An 18,574-nucleotide genomic window follows, 5' to 3' on the forward strand; every position below is an offset into this window, starting at 1 on the left:
GGGAGTTGAGCTATGTACCTGTGTACTGGCTTCTGCATTGCTCCCTATGGGGCTCCTCTATTGCTGACATAGCCCTTTGGAGTCTTGGTGGCATGCCTGACTTGGGAAGGGGGTTTGGGAGCCAATGGTTGCTGACTCTGCCTTGCCCTGCCCCACCTTCTGCCTTTTGTTTGCCTCTCCACTGATGGGGTTGTGCCAATAGCCAGTGTGGCCCTGTTGACAGAGGCATGCTTCCTTTCTGGTTGCTGCACTGGTGTCCATGCAGCCACCTCTGGCGCAGGGGCTTCTGTAACAGCAGGGCTATCTTTGCACTGAAGTACCTGGAGGGATGCTGGCATTTCACAGGGACAGGATTGAACCATAGGACAATGAAGAGCACCTTTCCAATGTCAAACAAGGAGGTCAAAACTGAAAGTTGCAAAGAAGGAAACAGCTAGACTTATTCTTGGCTGACTTATCCATGGCAGCTTGGCTGCAGGTCTGCCCATACTGGGCTAGTCTATGATGTTATGTGAAAATCCCCTTTTTCCTTTTAAGTTGTGATTTTATATCTGGTTATGTATTATGGACCAAAACACATGCAAGCCAAACCTCAAAACACAGGACACGCTTCCCCCAGCACACTTTTCCAAAAACCCTGGTCAAAACCACAAGCACATGGATTACACAACCCCCATTTCCCTGCAGGAAAATGTATGCAAAAGGGTCTCCTGATCCAATCACTGTTATGCAAACCTATTAAACCTCAACACACAGGACAATCAAGTCAAGTCAAGCTCATGGTGACCACATCCCCATCGCCCAGTCAAGGAGTCTGGAAGAGTGAATTGTTGTCTCAATCACTGTAAATCGTTGCTTATATGTCTCATTGTTGTAACTCAACCACTCTTAAGTACCGTATACAAACTGCCTTCAGGGGTTGGTCGAGTCCCCCCCCAGGAGGCCAGTCATGGCTGATACCTGAACATCCTGTTTTTCTTGCATGCTCCACGTGTCCCACTGGGTGTAGTGAGCATGCGCATCCAGGACAGCTCTAGGCCACATCCGGGTCATTCAGGTCAGCAAAAACCCTTTTAAGAGAAGGCTGGCACATGCTAGCTCTCTCTCTGGCTGCCCCTCCAAGGCAGAGGTCCTCCTTCATAGGACTCTTCCCCCCTGCTCCACAAGACAGGTAACTATATCTGTGTCTGGGACTCCTTCCCTGCTCCCCCCTTTTTTCTCCCCTTCTCTACCCATTTTTAGTCAGCAACTGGATTGGCAGATCAGGGACCCCTAAAATCCTTCCCTACAACCTATCCTTTTCCTAATTTCCTCAGATGCACCAAATACTTTTCACATGCAACCACCATAAAGCTAGGTACACTAGATGCAAATACTAGGAACCAAGAAACATATACTTACCGTTTTCCATGTGCATTATGTTTACCTGTGTGTTTTTGCAATAAAAATATAATCCTATTGAAAGTTATCTTTCTCCCAGTCTCTTTTCAAGCTAAAAAGGAATTTCTTTGCATTACGCTATCTTGTTATCTAGCCTGCAATCCTGAAGTTTCCAAAAAGGGTAGTATATTAATTCCCCTAAAACAAAACAGCCCTTTTGGTAACAATGATGCTACAGGAGCAAACTTACTCTTAATAAGAGGCAAAGCAACTCTATATGATTTGAAAAGACCAAGCTGCACATAGTAGCACTTTTAAAATATATGTATGCTTACAAATGTGTTCAAATCATTTTGATTTGATACTTGGCTCTGATAAATAAATGTGAAAGACTAGTAAGAAAACGATCATCTATATCATGCCCACCCAGAGTCCACAAGGGAAAAAAAATTGCTTCTAAAGCTAAAATGGTAGAGAAGATGGTCTGGTGTTTGCTTTGCATTGCAGTGCTGGCACGTAGAGCCCTGCAGCCGCACTTGAGAGACCTGAATTGCTATTCAAGTCACAGCACCAGCAATAAAAGTTAGAAGGAAAAAGCCCAAAGGAGCATGTTTCTTCTGACTGAGAAACTTTGAGTCTGCTCACCACACCAGAATAATGATTAGCGCTTGTCATGCTCAGCTAGAGAGTACAGTACCTGTCACTGCCATTGAAGCCCATCTCTAGAGCCAGGCAAGGCTGAAATTCCCAATTCACACAGGCTCTAAATCACCATAAATAATTGCCTTCCTGAAAATAGTTTCAAAAGGTTAGTCTGAATGAGAACCACTACAAAAAAATTGGCAATTTTTTTTTCATTATATCTCAGATAGCAAACACCACATTCTCAACATGTGCAAAGCTTTGCTCAATGGCATTTTATTCCTTTATGAGCAGTGAGCACAACTACACTAGTCACTTTTCTGAAAAGAGTAATGAGGACCAAAAACTGAAAACCATAATCAAAATTCAGAGCGCGATACCATAGTCTTTCGAGACTGAAGGTTGCCAACTAATAATCAAAAGAAAAACTATTCTACACACTAAATGCTAACGGGCAACCCAATCCTAACTAAATCCCAGCATGGAAATGCAGTGGTGTCAATGTGGCTTCCACTGCATCCCATGCGAGATTTTTGACTTCTTATCCTGCGGTAAGTCCCAGCAGCCTCAATCAGGTAACTCAGATCTTCACCAGCTCAATTGCTGGCACAAGTCCACATTGCTCAGTGCAGGCAGATCAGGTCCAAGAAGGGGCTCAGGATCTGGCTTGCGGTGCTCCTGCCAATCCCACCCCTCTCCTAGGCTGCCCTGTCACCACCTCGTTTCACTCACCCCTCCCCTGTTCTGCTGCCTCCCACCTTGTTGAATCCCCTCTCTGCCTCCTTCAAAGCCCCTGCATGGACTTACCTGCTCCAATGGATAGCCATAGGTCTGCCAGAGCATGAGAGGCCTCTGCAGGCTCACCACTGGCAGGCCCACTGTGGTCATCAGCAGAGGCTGCTTTACAACAACCATAAAGCAGCCTCTACCGATGTCATGCTAGATACGCTGGCAGGGAAGGGTTAGGATTGGAGCACAAGTCCATTTTCTTTGTGGGTAAAGAAAGAAGTTTCCACAAAACCTTCTACAAGATAAATACATGTATAGCCATTCTTCTTGCATTTCTCTGCAACTGACATGGACAATATTTTTTACTCACTTCTTAAGCTAGAGATCTGGGACTCAGAACTGTGTTGTTATGTGTCCTCAGATGGGTTCAGCAGTACTGCTACTGCCATTTTGTTCAGATGCTCAAGTCTGCATAGTCTGAACTGTATCCAAGGCAAGGGACTGTAGATGAAGTCATTTCTCCCAGAGACTTTTGACGGTTTGCTTTGGCCACGTCAGACTCCTACCTATCTGCCTGTTGTCTCTTGCCATGACACTTCCTCTGTTTTCTATTTTACCTCACCATACCTCTTTCTCTCCTTCCTCCTCCAAAATTGAGTGCACATCACTACCATACCCTTCTCTGACCTCTTTTACTTTCAACTAGTCTGGAAAGAAAGAAGGGGCAGAACAACACAGTAGTTGTAGACACTGATAAATGATTGGCCACCACTGGACAGAAAAAGGAGAATTATAGTATCATCCCTCTCACCAGCTAAGTTAATGAAGATGCATTCTGTCTTGCGGGTTGGCATTTGAGGTGGTCCCAATTCTTGACAAACTGAAGACCACTTGCCCAAGCAATGAGGAGAGAATTGTCAGGCTGCTGCAGAATGAGTCTCCTCAGTTGTGTAGCTAAGGGGGTGCAGGGGGTAGCAGTCGCACCGGGCAACAAGCTTTAGGGGGGGCAACAAACTGAGCTTGACACTAGTGGTCAAAATTGTGAAAATCTTGGTTTGGATGAATAATACCATCATGTTATATATCATTGGAAAGGTAATTTAATGAAGAATGCAATGAAACAAACCACATTAAATATCTGTATTATATGAAAAGTTATGGTCAATTAACCAGAAAACGAAAACACAACTGCCTTAAGGAACAAAAAGTGGATTTCTTTAACTCAAAACTGACCTATGAGACTGATTGTTCTGAGAGCCAATGTGATGTTATTATGATACAGCATGGAACCAATAAGGTGTTAATATGGAGAAGGCAGGTCCCCCCCCCCCATTTGCACTTTTAAAGAAGTCCGGGTGCCATGTCACTTCCGGTTGTGACATCACTTCCGGGGCATCATTTTGAGCTCTGCACTGGGTTACATGTTCATTAGCTATGCCACTGGGTCTCCTTTATTTTCATCTGCATGAACCAAGATGGCCTGGCACTCATTTTGAGCATGTGAGCATTGCTTGCTTACTCTTCTGTTCCACTGAGGTTGGTGGTGTGGCTCACCCTTATTTACAGAGTGTAAGGTAAAGCTCTACCCTCTCTGAGTACACACAGTATGAGTACGAGCCACAGGAGCACCATGGAAGTGCAATGTCAAGATTATATTCCGCTCTCTCTAATGGACCAAACAATCTAGTACCCTTGGCTATCTTCCATATTCCAAGCATTATAGATAAAAAGTCCCCTTATCTGAGAATAAAATATCTCATTTGAGAGCTAAACTAGACAGAGTGCATTTTCATGCCTACATCTTTCATCATTATTTTTCTCGGTTCCTTTCCTCAGATACTTAAAGTGGATCAAAATGGAGAAAAGTGACTGGTGCAAGAAATAAGATGTGGGAAGGGGAAGGCTTCAGCAGTCCTCTCTCTCATACGTACCTTTAACAGGTATAATAAAACCTCACCTGACCCACTTTATATGTGAATGAGGCAATCAAGTGAAAAAAAATTTTTTTTTACATCTGCGAGGAGTTTGGCCTTAAGACAATCAAGGTTTTAGTTAACATATGAAACATCCATGTAAATTCTTCATCAGAAGAAAAATACAAAAGAATGAAGATGTTCATCAGTCTTCTCCTCTAAAAATACTGCACTGGCGAACCAAATCAAAGAGAATTATATACTGACAAGTGCACTTCATAGCTTCTAACTGCCGGAGAAATCAACGTAATTTCATGACCCATCTTGCTGGCTTTTTGAAAGGTACCATTTTTTTTTCCCTAATGGGTAACAGGTCATCTAAAGCAGGGGTGCTCACACTTTTTTGGCTTAAGAGCTACTTTGAAACCCAGCAAGGCCCGGAGATCTACCAGAGTTTTTTACAATGTTCGCGCCATCATAACATATAACATTTATGTGTACAATGTATGTTGGTGTACCTTGAGCCCCACTGAGTATAACAGGACTTACTCCTGAGTAGACATGCCTAGGATTAGGCTGTGAGGCTGCAATCCTAGCCACACTTACCTGGGAGTAAGCCCCATTGAGTACAATGGGCCTTACTCCCGGTGTTTCCTCCCAGAGGCACCTGAAGGGGGGGGTCGGCACTCCGCGATCTACTCATTTTGCCTCGCGATCTACCGGTAGATTGCGATCTACCTATTGAGCACCCCTGATCTAAAGTATAACTGAGTGACAACCACAACAAATGCACCAGACAAGAGTTTAACACTTCACCTACTATTGGTGGTACAAGACCGCCAAATACCCCTTAGTGTAGTGGTTCTCACACATTTAGCACCGGGACCTACTTTTTAGAATGAATCTGTCAGCACCCACCGGAAGTAATGTCATGGCCAGAAGTGACATCATCAAGCAGGAAAATGTTTAACAATCCTAGGCAGCAATCCTATCCACACTACCCAGGAGTAAGTCCCATTCACTACCATTGTTAAAAGAATATACATAGTAGCTTGTTAAAAGTACAGGTCTGTCACATTTCCCCAAATGCAGTCACATCCCATGGTAGCATCCAGTCTAATATATTGAAAATAAAATATTGCGATAAATGGAGACCCACCTGAAATTGGCCCACGACCCACCTAGTGGGTCCTGATCTACAGTTTGAGAAACGCTGCAGTAGGTAACTATGTGAGGCATGTCAGGATTTTCCAATCAGATATTTCCCTTATAGCTAATCCTCTCAGGGGTAGTATCAGCAGGCAGATCACACACTAGCCAAGGGCCCATGCCCATTAGACGGACCCACCTGGCCAGGCCATCCTGAACCCTTAGAACTGGCATCAGTGGTAGCACCTAACATGCCATCACTGGGTGCACAGGGGCAGTTGCGTGCCTACCACTGACCTTCCTGGGGCAAAAGCCCCAGGCGCCAGCCGCTGGGACCCCACAGAAGACTCTCTGAGGCTCCCAATGGGGGCGGAAACCGTGCTTCCAGTTTGCTGGAAGCACAGTTTATAGTGCTGGGGAACCTCACAGAGGTTTTCCCAGCATGGGAGGAGGACGCACGAGGCTCCGTGAGCCTCTGGTGAGTAGGGAGGGTGGATTTCTGCCCAGGAGGGGCAGTGATAGCCTGCGGGGGGTGCCCCGGGTGCTTTGCCCCGGACGCAGGACTGCGGAGGTCCGCGGCTGCACAAGGGCATTAAGAACATAAGAAAAGCCCTGCTCGATCAGGCCAAGAGACTCAAACATTGTAGCTTTTCCTACAATGAAATGTGGACCGCTGAGCAGCGGAGAGGTAAGCAGGGGTATGGGGAGAGTGGGGAGGAAGCATTCCAGGGAGGGGGAAGGTGAGCGGAGGGTGGGTGAAGGGCGGGGAGGAGGCGTTAATGGGAGGAGGGAGGCAGGAGGCGGGGAGAGGGCGGGGGAGGCATGCCAGGGGAGGGAGCGGGGAGAGAGGGAGGTGGGACTGGTGGAGCAATGCTTCCACATCGGGCTCACTGCTCAACATGGAGGCAGTTTATTCACCGCTGACCTTTTTGTTGGTGGTGAATTGAGTAGCCCCATTGTGGGGCTACTCCATTTATCCAAGAGAAGGGAAAGAAAGTTCCTTGGCCCGAGGACTGCCAGCGGCTGCCCAAAGCACGTAGGATGCGGCGGTAGCCATTTTCGATGCCACTGCAGCTGTGCGCCCCAGGCAGCTCAGGATTGGGCTGCACTTGCTGTTTTTAAAATGCTCTTAACTGTGAAGGGTTTAAATGCTTTAATTTGTGTTTTTAACTGTGATTTTATGTTTTTGTATTTATGGACACTGTTGTAAGCCGCCTTGGGTCCCTTCAGAGAGAACGGTAGGGCAGAAATGCAGTAAATAAATAAATAAATATTGAATTCTATGAATAGTGAAACTGAGCTGCATGTGTGTGTTTATTCATGAGTTAGCCAACATTCCTTGGCTCTTATTGAAGGCCAGGTGAAGAGGAACACAAGGCCAACAGAACGGGCCTGATCCGATGAATGTGGAGCTCAACAAATGCTCCAGAAGGTGCCCCCCATCACAGTAAAAATGATAGAAACAGAGGCTTGAGCAGCTGATAAGGTAGTGTGTCATTTTTTAAAAAATTTTTAAAGTTTGGGAACCACTGATGTAGATGGTTTCCCAACAAACATCCCAGACATTATTGCATTGCCACATAGCATTTTTCCCTCTAGCACCTCATCTTTCAAGACTGTCACTGATCAGGATCCCTTCTATGTTAGGGTTGTAGTCCAGATGGTTGGAAAATCGTTCATTTTGACTATTTTCCAAAGGATTGAACAAAAAGAAATGTGACATGAGGAGAAGGGAAGTGGTGAAGCAACCAGAGACTCTTATCAAGGTGAGTGCTCCTGACAAGGGGTAGAGAATTGAACACTATACTACTTGAATTTTAGTATGCTGTTAAGACTTTAGAGTGTTTTCACACATGAGGTTTAAATCATCTTTTCTTCCATTAGTCTTTAATGCAAATATAAAAGTACCCTAGCTCAAATGTACATTCTGTTTCTCTTCAGCTGTCTGTCTTACATTAACCTATGGCACAAATCATGCACACAGTGTTCAAAATTGCTTTGTAAATGTCTTGTTTGGAAACAAACTCAGCCTTGAAGAAAGACCATTAAATATGGTTAGGCTTGCATTTAAGTTACAAATTGCATTATATGTTCAGTTTTTGTGCAAACTTCTTTGCTCATCTCTAGAGCCTTATCCCTTCTAACACTGTCTCAAGGCTGCACTCTTTCAATAAAACATGCCAAAACAAATTGGTGTTCCTTGGAACTCACACATCTGTACTGTTTCTGATAGATTCTTTGGGAGCGTGCACTGGACTTTGTGGGAAACTGTGGTAGGTCCCACAGTAGGTCATAAGGTAATTCTTCATGAAGGAACTATTTGCAGCTTGGAGCCTGATTTCTGATATCTAGGTAGAAAATACAGGGGGGACCCATATCCATAGTTAACAGTGGTTCAGGACTGTGCCCCCCCATGCTCCCTGCATGCACCCCCCCCCCTCTGGAGGGTCCTCTGAGCCAAGCAGAGGCTGAGGTCATCTGTCTGCGGCCTCTGCCAGGCTCAGACGGAGCTTTTCAGTGAAAAAATGCAACTTCCAGTTTCTCTGTGTTCTCAGACCTGCGCCAGTTTCTCTGTGAAACTGGAAATGACGTTTTTAGTGCCTTATAAGGCATTGGCCTGGGGAAGCCCCTGAAGGCTAGGCTGGGTTCCCAAGTCAAGTTCCCCTTTCTGAGAAAATGCAAAACAATATATTGCAAATCAGCTCAGCATGTAGAACATTATGTTCATATAAACTGCATGATGGTGTGGATGTTCCAGAAAAAAGGATGAATACTTGTTTCTGTATCCGTGTTCTTTACACTTTAAGGGTGCAGTCCTATGCAAGGGCAATCTCTATGCTGGCTTAGAGTGTCACAAACCTGCCGTAAGAATCATCAGCGATGACTCATGAGCTGGCTGGGCTGGCATGAAGACCTGTGCCAGCCCAGTAATGCCCCATCCCATCCCAGTGCCAGTCAGCACAGGTAAAATTGCACTAGGTGGCATGGGAAGTGGGAGAGAGTGGTGAGAGGGTGTGTTGGAGGCAGGGAGGGGGCATTTGTGGGTGGGGAAAGGCAGAATGGGTCCAGGAGGGTTTGGAATTGGTGGAGCAGGCCTCCACCATATCATAACCCCCTCCTGGCCAGACTGACATTACACCGGGCTTCCCAAATTTGCGACAGTGATATAGCTGGGGCGGACTGGAGAAGCCCTATAGGATTGGCTGAGGCTTTATTCGAGTTAAGGGGAAATATATCCCCTTAGCCCTAGGGGAACTCCGGCCACCTCCTGAGCTGCATTAGATCACGTGGGCCAGGCAGCTCTGCTGCGCCAGTGCAGCTTAGAATTGGGCTGCCTGTTGTTAATTTACCAGCCAACAAGCAGTCCACTGTGTCAATGAAAAAAATTATAATGCCTAGGTTATCATTGTCATTTGTAAACTGGAGCTGTGTCCTTTCAATAAATGTATATCTGATAGAATTGGTCTTAATGGAAATAAAAATGTACATTACAATAATATATGTTGCAATAATTTGTTTACAGCTTCTCAGTTTCTTTGACAACTAAAACCAAAGTGTTATGCAAAGAAATTATCTTGTAATTAGCCCCAAGGCTACCATATTTAATTGAAAGGCATGTACCAGTGTTAACAAAGAACATTTAAAAAATACCAGTGTGACTCTTTTAATGGATTTGGGATAGAGCTGACATACAAATTGAGACGGTGTTAAGTGAAATCCTTGCAATCTACAGAATTAACTTGAATTACCCTAAGAGTGCAGGATCGGGTCCTCTGTTGTTTTCTGTGAATAATTTTTTTTTGTCTGGGAAACAAAAATACAAGTGAACATCCAAATCAGTTGTTAAATATTTGATGACATAATTAAGTCTTATTAATGCTGTAAGCCCTTATTTTGCAAATTAAAGTTTCACAAGAATTCATTTTTATTGCTCTGGACTTGAATTTGTCATATTTGTTTTCTAAGGATTTGATTAATATTAAATATTGAAGAATTTAAAAAAAAATCAGTTTAGATGTAGTAGCTATGTGGAGATAGTATTAATGAGTTAGTATTTATGATGCATGCTTGCTCTAAATATTATTTTCGATATTTTTATTGCCACCCAGGACAAATACAGTTCATTACGAATGAGGAATTGTTTAATCTTCATGCTTCATGCAATAATCAACAAAACAAATTGTTTTTAGTGCTACTTTTGTATTGCTTTCCCTGTGCCTTCTTCATACCTCTAAAACTGCCTAACCTTTGCTTTTGTTTCCTTCTGCTGTTTTTCGTTTCTGCCTTCTCCAATGTAGCTCTTGTCAGGGCCCAGCCGCTGGCAGGCTGATAACCATAAGGACTAGAGCTCAAGCTTCTCATGTAAGCTGCTCAGGCAATTGTTAAGTTTTATGCCTAATAAAGGTCAATTGTGATTGTGACTAGAGCCCAAGCTAGTGCTAAGAACAGAGCAAAGGGAATAGTGGGTGTGGTCTGTATCAGACAAAGCACATCCATCTAGGAAAAGTCAAGTGTGTAGGGGTAAGACAGGTAAGATAAACTAAGCTCATATGACTTAAAAATTTACTCCATGTCACCTTGCCCCGATTCTAAAAGCCAGGAGGCCACATATGTAACAGTGATACACTAGTGGTCTCCAGAGGTGGAAAAGAGGGCAACCAAAATGTTCAGAGGAGAGACCACCTTCTAATGAAAGACTACAGCTTTGGGAACTTGTTAGCTTGGAAAAAGACAACTAAGGGGGGGGGGAACTTGATTGAGACATACAGTTATGAATGATGGAGAGAACCTTTTCTACCTCTCACAAAATACTACTAGAACCAAGAGTCATTCGTTCAAGCTGTCTTGCAAGAGAAGTAGGATGGACAAAAGGAAGTCCTTCTTCACACAGCAAGTAATTTGTTTGTGGAAGTCATTGCTATAAGGCGGCCACTTGTTGGGATGAATTTTAAAAGGGATGCACCAATGTATAGTCTATCAGAGGCTACTAGTAATCATGATGACTGTGTTTACCTCCAGGTTCAGTGGCAGTATTCAGTCTCTGAATACCAGTTGTAGGGGAGCAATGTTGGGAAAGAAGTGTGCCTTTCTCTTCTACATGTGGGCTACCCAGAGGCTGCTAGTAGACCACTGTGGGAAATCGGCTGCTGAATTAGATGCGCCGGGGTCTAACCCAGCAGGGCCTTTCTTATTTATTGTGCTCTTAATTTTCCAAACTAGTGATTGTTGCTGACTTTGTTGTACCTGACACATCTTTTTTCCTGAGAAACCAAGCTCCAGGGCTCTACACAGTGTTTCCATGAACCACATCAAAACTTAACATCAGAACATAAGAGCCCTGTTTGATCAGGCCAAAGGTCCATCCACCCAGCTTCCTGTATCTCACAGTGACCCACCAGATGCAAGTGACCCACCAGATGAACACCCAAGACAACAAGAGACCTGCAACCTGGTGCCATTCCCTTGCATCTGCATAAGGAAGGTGCCCCAGCTCAGTAATCATTTTGGTCACTCTCTTCTGCACCTCTTCTAGTTCCACTATGTCCTCTTTGAGATGTGGCAACCAGAACTGGACACAATACTCCAGGTGCAGTCTTACCATCGATTTGTGCAATGGCACTATAATATTGGCCATTTTATTCTCAATCCCTTTTATAACAATCCCAAGCATGGAATTAGCATTCTTCACTGCCGATGCACATTGGGTCAACACTTTCATCAAGTTGTCCACCAGCACCCCAAGATCTATCTCCTGATCTGTCACAGACAGATCAGAACCCATTAGCCTATATGTGAAGTTTTGATTTTTTTTGCCCCAATGTGCATTACTTTATGTTTATATTGAAACACATCTGGTATTTTACTGTCCATTCTCCTGGTTTGGAGAGATCCTTCTGAAGCTCTTCACAATATCTTCTGCTCTTCACCACTACGAAAAGTTTAGTGTTGTTTGCAAATTTTGTCACCTCGCTGCTTAACCCCATCACCAAGTCATTTATGAACAAGTTCAGAAGCACCAGTCCCAGGACAGATCTGTGGGGCACACTGCTTTTCACTACTCTCCATTATGAAAATTGCCCATTGACACCCACTCTCTGTTTCCTGATCCTCAACCAATTCCTACTCCATGAGAGAAACTGCCCCCTATTCCCTGAATCCACAAGAGGACCTGCCCTCTTATTCCCTGATCCTTGAGCCTTTCTTCTATCACATCTGTAAGCCTTTGAGCTCTGCATATAGTGTTGTGTCAGTGTTGTGTCAGTGTTGTGAGGTGGGTACAGTGTTGAAATGGGACTTGGATACCCAGATTCAAATTCCTGTTCATCTATGAAACTCACTGGGTAATGTTGGGACAGTCACTTTGTCTTTGTCCTGCCTATCTCACAGGTTATGGCGAGGATCAAGGGGAGGGAAGAATGATGTACAACTCTCTGACCAACTAGAAAGGAGGACAGGACAAAAATACAATAAATAAATAACAGTGTTCATTATAGGTATGTCAACACTACAGACTTAAATAAGCTGTCCAGATAGGTGTCCTCTAACTGGGAAAATTGCTTCAGGAGGACAACTTTTCATACATAAAGAGGCTCAGACATTATAGCTGCTATTTGTTAGAATTTAAAGAAACAGGAGACCTCCACAATCTCATAAGAACATAAGAAGAGCTCCGCTGGATCAGGCCAAAGGCCCATCTAGTCCAGCTTCCTGTATTTCCTATAGATCGACCGTGGTTTTAGAGGGAGGGAGCTGACCATCCAATGTAGAGCACAACTGAGAAGAATCTGTGGAACATGTGGCACAGGGCCATTTATCCCTGATTTCATTTATACCACAGGAGAGAGGGAAAAAGAGACTGCTCAACACTAGAAGAATTATTAGTGTGTTGTCTGGTCTGTGGAGTGTAATGTTTGTAATGCATGTGGAGTGTAATTCACATGTTCGTTCTGCCATTGCTGTGATGGTGGTGATCTGATGGCGGTGATCTTATTTGGGGCACCATTAGCTCTATTCTGGACATACTATTCTGGACACCATTAGCTGTATTCTGGATGTATGTCTATTCTGGACATACCATTAGCTCTATTCTGGACATAATTCGCATGTTCATTCTGCCATAACCATGATGGTGGTGATATTATCTGGGGAACTAGTAGCTCTATTCTGGACATATTAAATTGTACTGTATTTACATTCTAGATGCGTAATCTTTCCCCCCCTCTTTTTAAACCCAATTCCTATTGTCATTACAATCAGAGCATCATCCCTGTACAATAGCATCTGTTATTGCTTTCCATTTGTTGTAGCTAAGAGACAGCAATTGCCACTGCTTTTGGCAGCCTAAGAAAACAATGTAGCCCTTGACATGGTTTGCTAATGGTGCTATTCTAAACCCTCCAGCATTAAGCACTGCCAAGGCAAGAAAGGCGATATCATACCAGCTGGGACTACTCATTTCTTCTAGAAGCATTTCAGGGACACTGATACTGTAAACCCCCCCCCCCCCAATGCAGTGCCTTTAACCACAGCCACTCCTCTTTACATCACTTTCATTCAAGAAACAAGAGCCTGAAAAGCAGTTTGGAAGGACCCAAAGCAGCAGTGTGGCAGGTCCCCATTTCTCCAGAGACCCCAGTCTATGGTCTCTACCCCCAGCTGATTCAGGACAAGGCCACCATCCCACCCCACAGTTGTGGGAAGGAAAGATTATTTTAGTAGAATTATTTCCAGCTGGCTGAGAGTAAAAGAAGAGCTTGGCAAAGAAGATACTGCTGTCAGGTAGTATCAGGGATGACAGTTTTAGCTGACAGCATATGATGTTGTCTTCTGGTAAGGAAAAATGAAACCACTTTTGTAAGGGAAATGACATTTGTGACCAAATATGACCAGAGGTAGAAGATCAGCATTCACAAGCATTTAGTTTTCGTTCACATTCAGGGAGACCCCAAGACATTTTGGAGTCTTAGAAACAATGTGTCTCCATGATAAAATAAGGAATTAATGTAAGTCCAATTTTCTCCCTCCCACCAAACAGGATATGGAGAGGAGGTGGAAGAGCACTGGGGATGCCATCTGTAACCTGGAGAGAGTGAGTGGTATGGAAAAAGGGAGTTCTGTGGTTCTGCTGGGATATTATCTCCTTCCCTCGCCTAATGTGAAGCGGCAATCCAGATCACCCACCACCCCATCCCTTATTTTTTAAAGCACTAAGAGGCATGCCCCCCCATGACAAAGCTGCCCTCTGTACAGTTCCAACACCTACCCCCTCCATGTACTGCTGCTGCCAGTAAAAAAGGAGGGCTTGAATAATGGGACTACCTAAATGGGAGGGTGTTCCACTTACCTCTACAAAATTATCATCTTTATCTAGAATTGTTGTCCCAACCTGGGGTACATGTACCCCCACCAGAACTTACCAGGATCTTTAGGGGCACCTGAAAAAGAATTGAATAATGGTAGAAAAAGGAAGGTCTGTGTTAGAATGCCTTGTGGGGCTGGCAAGGCAGGAAGGAAAGCAGTTTTTGGACATCAAATTGTGTATTTTAAGATATGGCTCAGTAGTTGAAAACACATAAATTGAAACAACAGCAACTATATTTATTACAAACATTTTGCTGATATGAGGGGTACAATTTATGAAAATGGGCTGCCGAGGACTATGCAAATGAAAAGCATTGGGAACCACTGATCTAGAGTAATGGAAATGTTACAGATGTCCTTAGTTCTGATATAATAACTGGTCAGTTCGCAATCTGGGCTCTCACGGTGTTGGAAGGTATCAAGGACTGTTAGTTATGGTATAGAATGCTTACCTGAAATGTAAACAGCATGGTTTTGTGAGCAAAGGAAGAAATGGTTTCAGTTTTAAAAGGGTTTCGGTTTTTCCTACAAGTCAAACGGTTTGCTGAGACTGGGCAGCTTGCCATAAGATGTTCTCTTAGAACAATGTTGATACATTTGAATGAAGTCTTTGTCTTCAGAGCACAGAAAAAAAATCTAGCAGTTTGAATTCGGCTTGAAGTTTTAACATTGCTTTAATGTCCAGTTTAAAGACTTTCGGAGCACTAGGCTGTGCACACACATGCTAGAAAGCAAGTATTCACACCAGCTCTCCTTATTGTTCTTGTTCTTCATTTCAGAAACCAGTTTTGGTGCACTAACCATGTGACTAGCAAGTAGTAATATTTTAAGTTGTAGTAGTCTAACAGCATTAGAGGTTTAAGACAACATATCAAAAGCTACTTCCAGGTTCACAGCAAAGCACTTCCGGATTAACACACTGCAAAGAACTTCCCACAGAAAATGCAGAAGATAGCAGTTTCGTTGTTTTAGCAGAGCTTACAACCTTTTAGCAACAATTTTGTTGCATTTCACGGGCTGCACATGAAGGCCACAGTGGATCATGCGATAGTTATAGGTGAGGTCATTTTAAGCGAAATTGAAGTGCAGTGCCATTGGCTAACTGCTGGGGGTATATTGTATATGATGGATGTATGAGATAGCCTATTATAAAACAACAGATGTTTTGAACCCACCAATAAATTGTCTCCAAATGTGTTTCAAGGAGGGAACCCCAGATTGTAATAAAAGTCAGTTAAAGGAGGCGTTACACGCTTCTCTTCTTCCCACTTCTGGTGCAAGCAGTCTCCTTTGGGGCTTCTCTTCTTCCCACTTCTGGTGCAAGCAGTTTCCTTTGGGGTTTCTCTTCTCCCCACTTCTAATGCTTGCAGTCTCCTTTAGAGACGTGGATGGATTTACTACCTTTTGCTGATGGATTTACAATAGAGGCCTGGATTTGATCACCACTGTCTACTGAGTTTGCTTTGGTACCTGGGATTACAGTGCAACATATGAGATCTCTTGTAACATCTAGGATCCCTTGTAACATCTTGGTTTTTGCACCTTGCAACAACGGATTCCAAAGAGTAACTCCTCCTAGGCTGTTTATAAGATAAGTGTTCACTTTCCCTTGTAGCCTTTCTCTGGGTTCACTTTCTATAAAAACAACTGGTTGCCTGGTTGAGTGATGCTACAAGCATGGAAAGCACACAAGAGAAGGAATTATTAGGATTCAGACAAACAGGATTCCGTTTTTATATTCATCTATTTGTGCAGACTGTGTTTAAGGCTGCCACAGGTACTAGGAAGCAAGGCCCAGTGAATTCAGTGGTATGTACTTCTTAGTGAACAGGTGCAGAATCAAGCTGTGATAGTTTTTCAACTAAAAATTATTACTGGCCATAGTGTTGCCAGCTACCCACGCTGCCAAAATCTTGCAGGTGAAACTTCATCTCCATGCCAGAAAAAGCATGGCCTGCTTACTGTCTGTATATCTGGAAACTGTTTAAAATATAGTAACACTGCCAGAAAAGCAACCACCATATAAAACAATCCTTTGGATTTCACCCTTCGCACAGCAGAAGCTAATCTATTTTCTGATATTGATGGCATCAAACAAATATATTTTTACTTGCACAGCGTGATAATCATGAACCAGAATCGGAATCCTACTCATTACCTCAGGAGGTCTGATTTTTACTAGAGGACAGGGAATTTTACCTTCCAACTAGTCCAGATCTTTCCAATTTTTATGGCCTCTACTTCTGAAAATCAGGGCCCAACCCAAACTCATGCTGCACTAGCACAGTGGCCGCTGCACTGGTGCTAGGTGTCACAATCCCATTCCTCCTCCTCAACCTTTTGCTCCAGCATGGGGCTTCTCAGACTTGCACCAGGGATTTCGCTTGTACAGATCTTAATAGCCCCAGTGGGTAGGCTAGGGCTGGCCCTTACCCCATGGAGACCTCCAGCCTACTCAAACCAGAGCTGGATACAGCATGGGCCATGTGGTCCTGCTGTTGCAAGGGTCAATTTATGTGCCTTCTTCAACTGTCCTGTTAATGCTTCTCTCAGGAGCAGATAGCAACTGTAGGATGTCCTGATCTGGATCGGCGCCATAGCAGAGGCAAAGGATAAATGTCTTCTCTACTCCATGGTCCTGAACTGGATTAGGGAGAGGCACCACTGCCATTTAACAATGCAAAACACCACACACACACACACACACACACACACACACACACACACACACACACACAGGGGGGCGGTTCAGGGAGGTGGGAGGTGGTGGGATGGGGAGGAGGATAATAATGGCAGTTGCACACACAGAGATTGTAACCCCCCTCCCAGCCCAGACCGCCTGCCTTGGACTTGGACTGCCTTGGACTAGAGATGTAAATGTTACTGAGCTCTTGGGGAACAGCGACCATGCTGCAATCCGTTTTGACATGCACGTTGAGAGAACATAAGAAGAGCCCTGCTGGATCAGGCCAAAGACCCATCTAGTCCAGCTTCCTGTATCTCACAGTGGCCCATCAGATGCCTCTAGGAGCACACAAGACAAGACACAATCTGCGTCCCATGAAGAATACCAGGCAAATCTGTCACAAAAACCCTTGACTTCTGATGAGCAGACTTCCCTCAAATGAAGAGGCTGGTTAGAATGAGGTTGAAAGGGAAGGTAAAAAGAGTCCAGTCTCTCCAGAGTGCATGGAGGCTGCTTAAAACAACAGTAATAGAGGCCCAGCAGAAGTGTATACCGCAAAGGAAGAAGGGCTCCATTAAGTCCAAGAGGGTGCCCACATGCTAACCGGCTACAAAGGGCAAGGAAGCTTCCTTCTATAAATGGAAATCTTGCCCTAATGAGGAACAAAAAAGGAGCATAAACTGTGGCAAAAGAAATGTAAGAAGGTGATACAGGAGGCCAAGAGAGACTATGTGGAACACATGGCCAGCAACATTAAAGAGAATAATAAAAGCTTCTTCAAATATGTTAGAAGCAGGAAACCCACCAGAGAAGTGGTTGGCCCCCTCGATGGTGAGGGAGGCAAAGGGGAAATAAAAGGAGACTTAGAGATGGCAGAGAAATTGAATGAGTTCTTTGCATCTGTCTTCATGGCAGAAGATCTCGGACAGATACTGCTGCCCAAACGGCCCTTCCTAACCAAGGAATTAAGTCCTTAGAGGAATAGAGGTTAAAAGAGAAGATGTTTCAGACTTCATTGATAAATTAAAGATCAATAAGTCACCGGGCCCTGATGGCATCCACCCTAGAGTTATTAAGGAATTGAAGAATGAAGTTGCTGATCTCTTGACTAAAATATGCAACTTGTCCCTTAAAACGGCCACAGTGCCAAAGGATTGGAGGATAGCAAATGTCACACTGATTTTTAAAAATGGAGAGGGGACCCGGGAAACTATAGGTTGGTCAGCCTAACATCTATTCTGGGTAAGATGGTGGAATGCCTCATCAAAGATAGAATCTCAAAACACATAGATGAACAAGCCTTGCTGAGGGAGAATCAGCATGGCTTCTGTAAGGATAAATCTTGACTCACAAATCTTTTAGAATTCTTTGAGGAGGTCAACAGGCATGTGGATGTGGGAGAACCTGTGGACATTATATATCTGGACTTTCAGAAGGCATTCAACATGGTCCCTAACCAAAGGTAGTGAAAAAACTCCATAGTCAGGAAATTAGAGGGCAGGTCCTCTCATGGATTGAGAACTGGTTGAAGACCAGGAAATAGAGAGTGGGTGTCAATTTTCACAATGGAGAGAGGTGAAAAGTGGTGTGCCCCAAAGATCTGTCCTGGGACGGGTACTTTTCAACCTGTTCATAAATTTCCCTGGGGCATTGGTGGGCTGCTGTGAGATACAGGAAGCTGGACTAGATGGGCCTATGGCCTGATCCAGTGGGG

Source organism: Tiliqua scincoides, chromosome 1 (assembly GCF_035046505.1).
Source record: "Tiliqua scincoides isolate rTilSci1 chromosome 1, rTilSci1.hap2, whole genome shotgun sequence".
NCBI classification, from domain to species: domain Eukaryota; kingdom Metazoa; phylum Chordata; class Lepidosauria; order Squamata; family Scincidae; genus Tiliqua; species Tiliqua scincoides.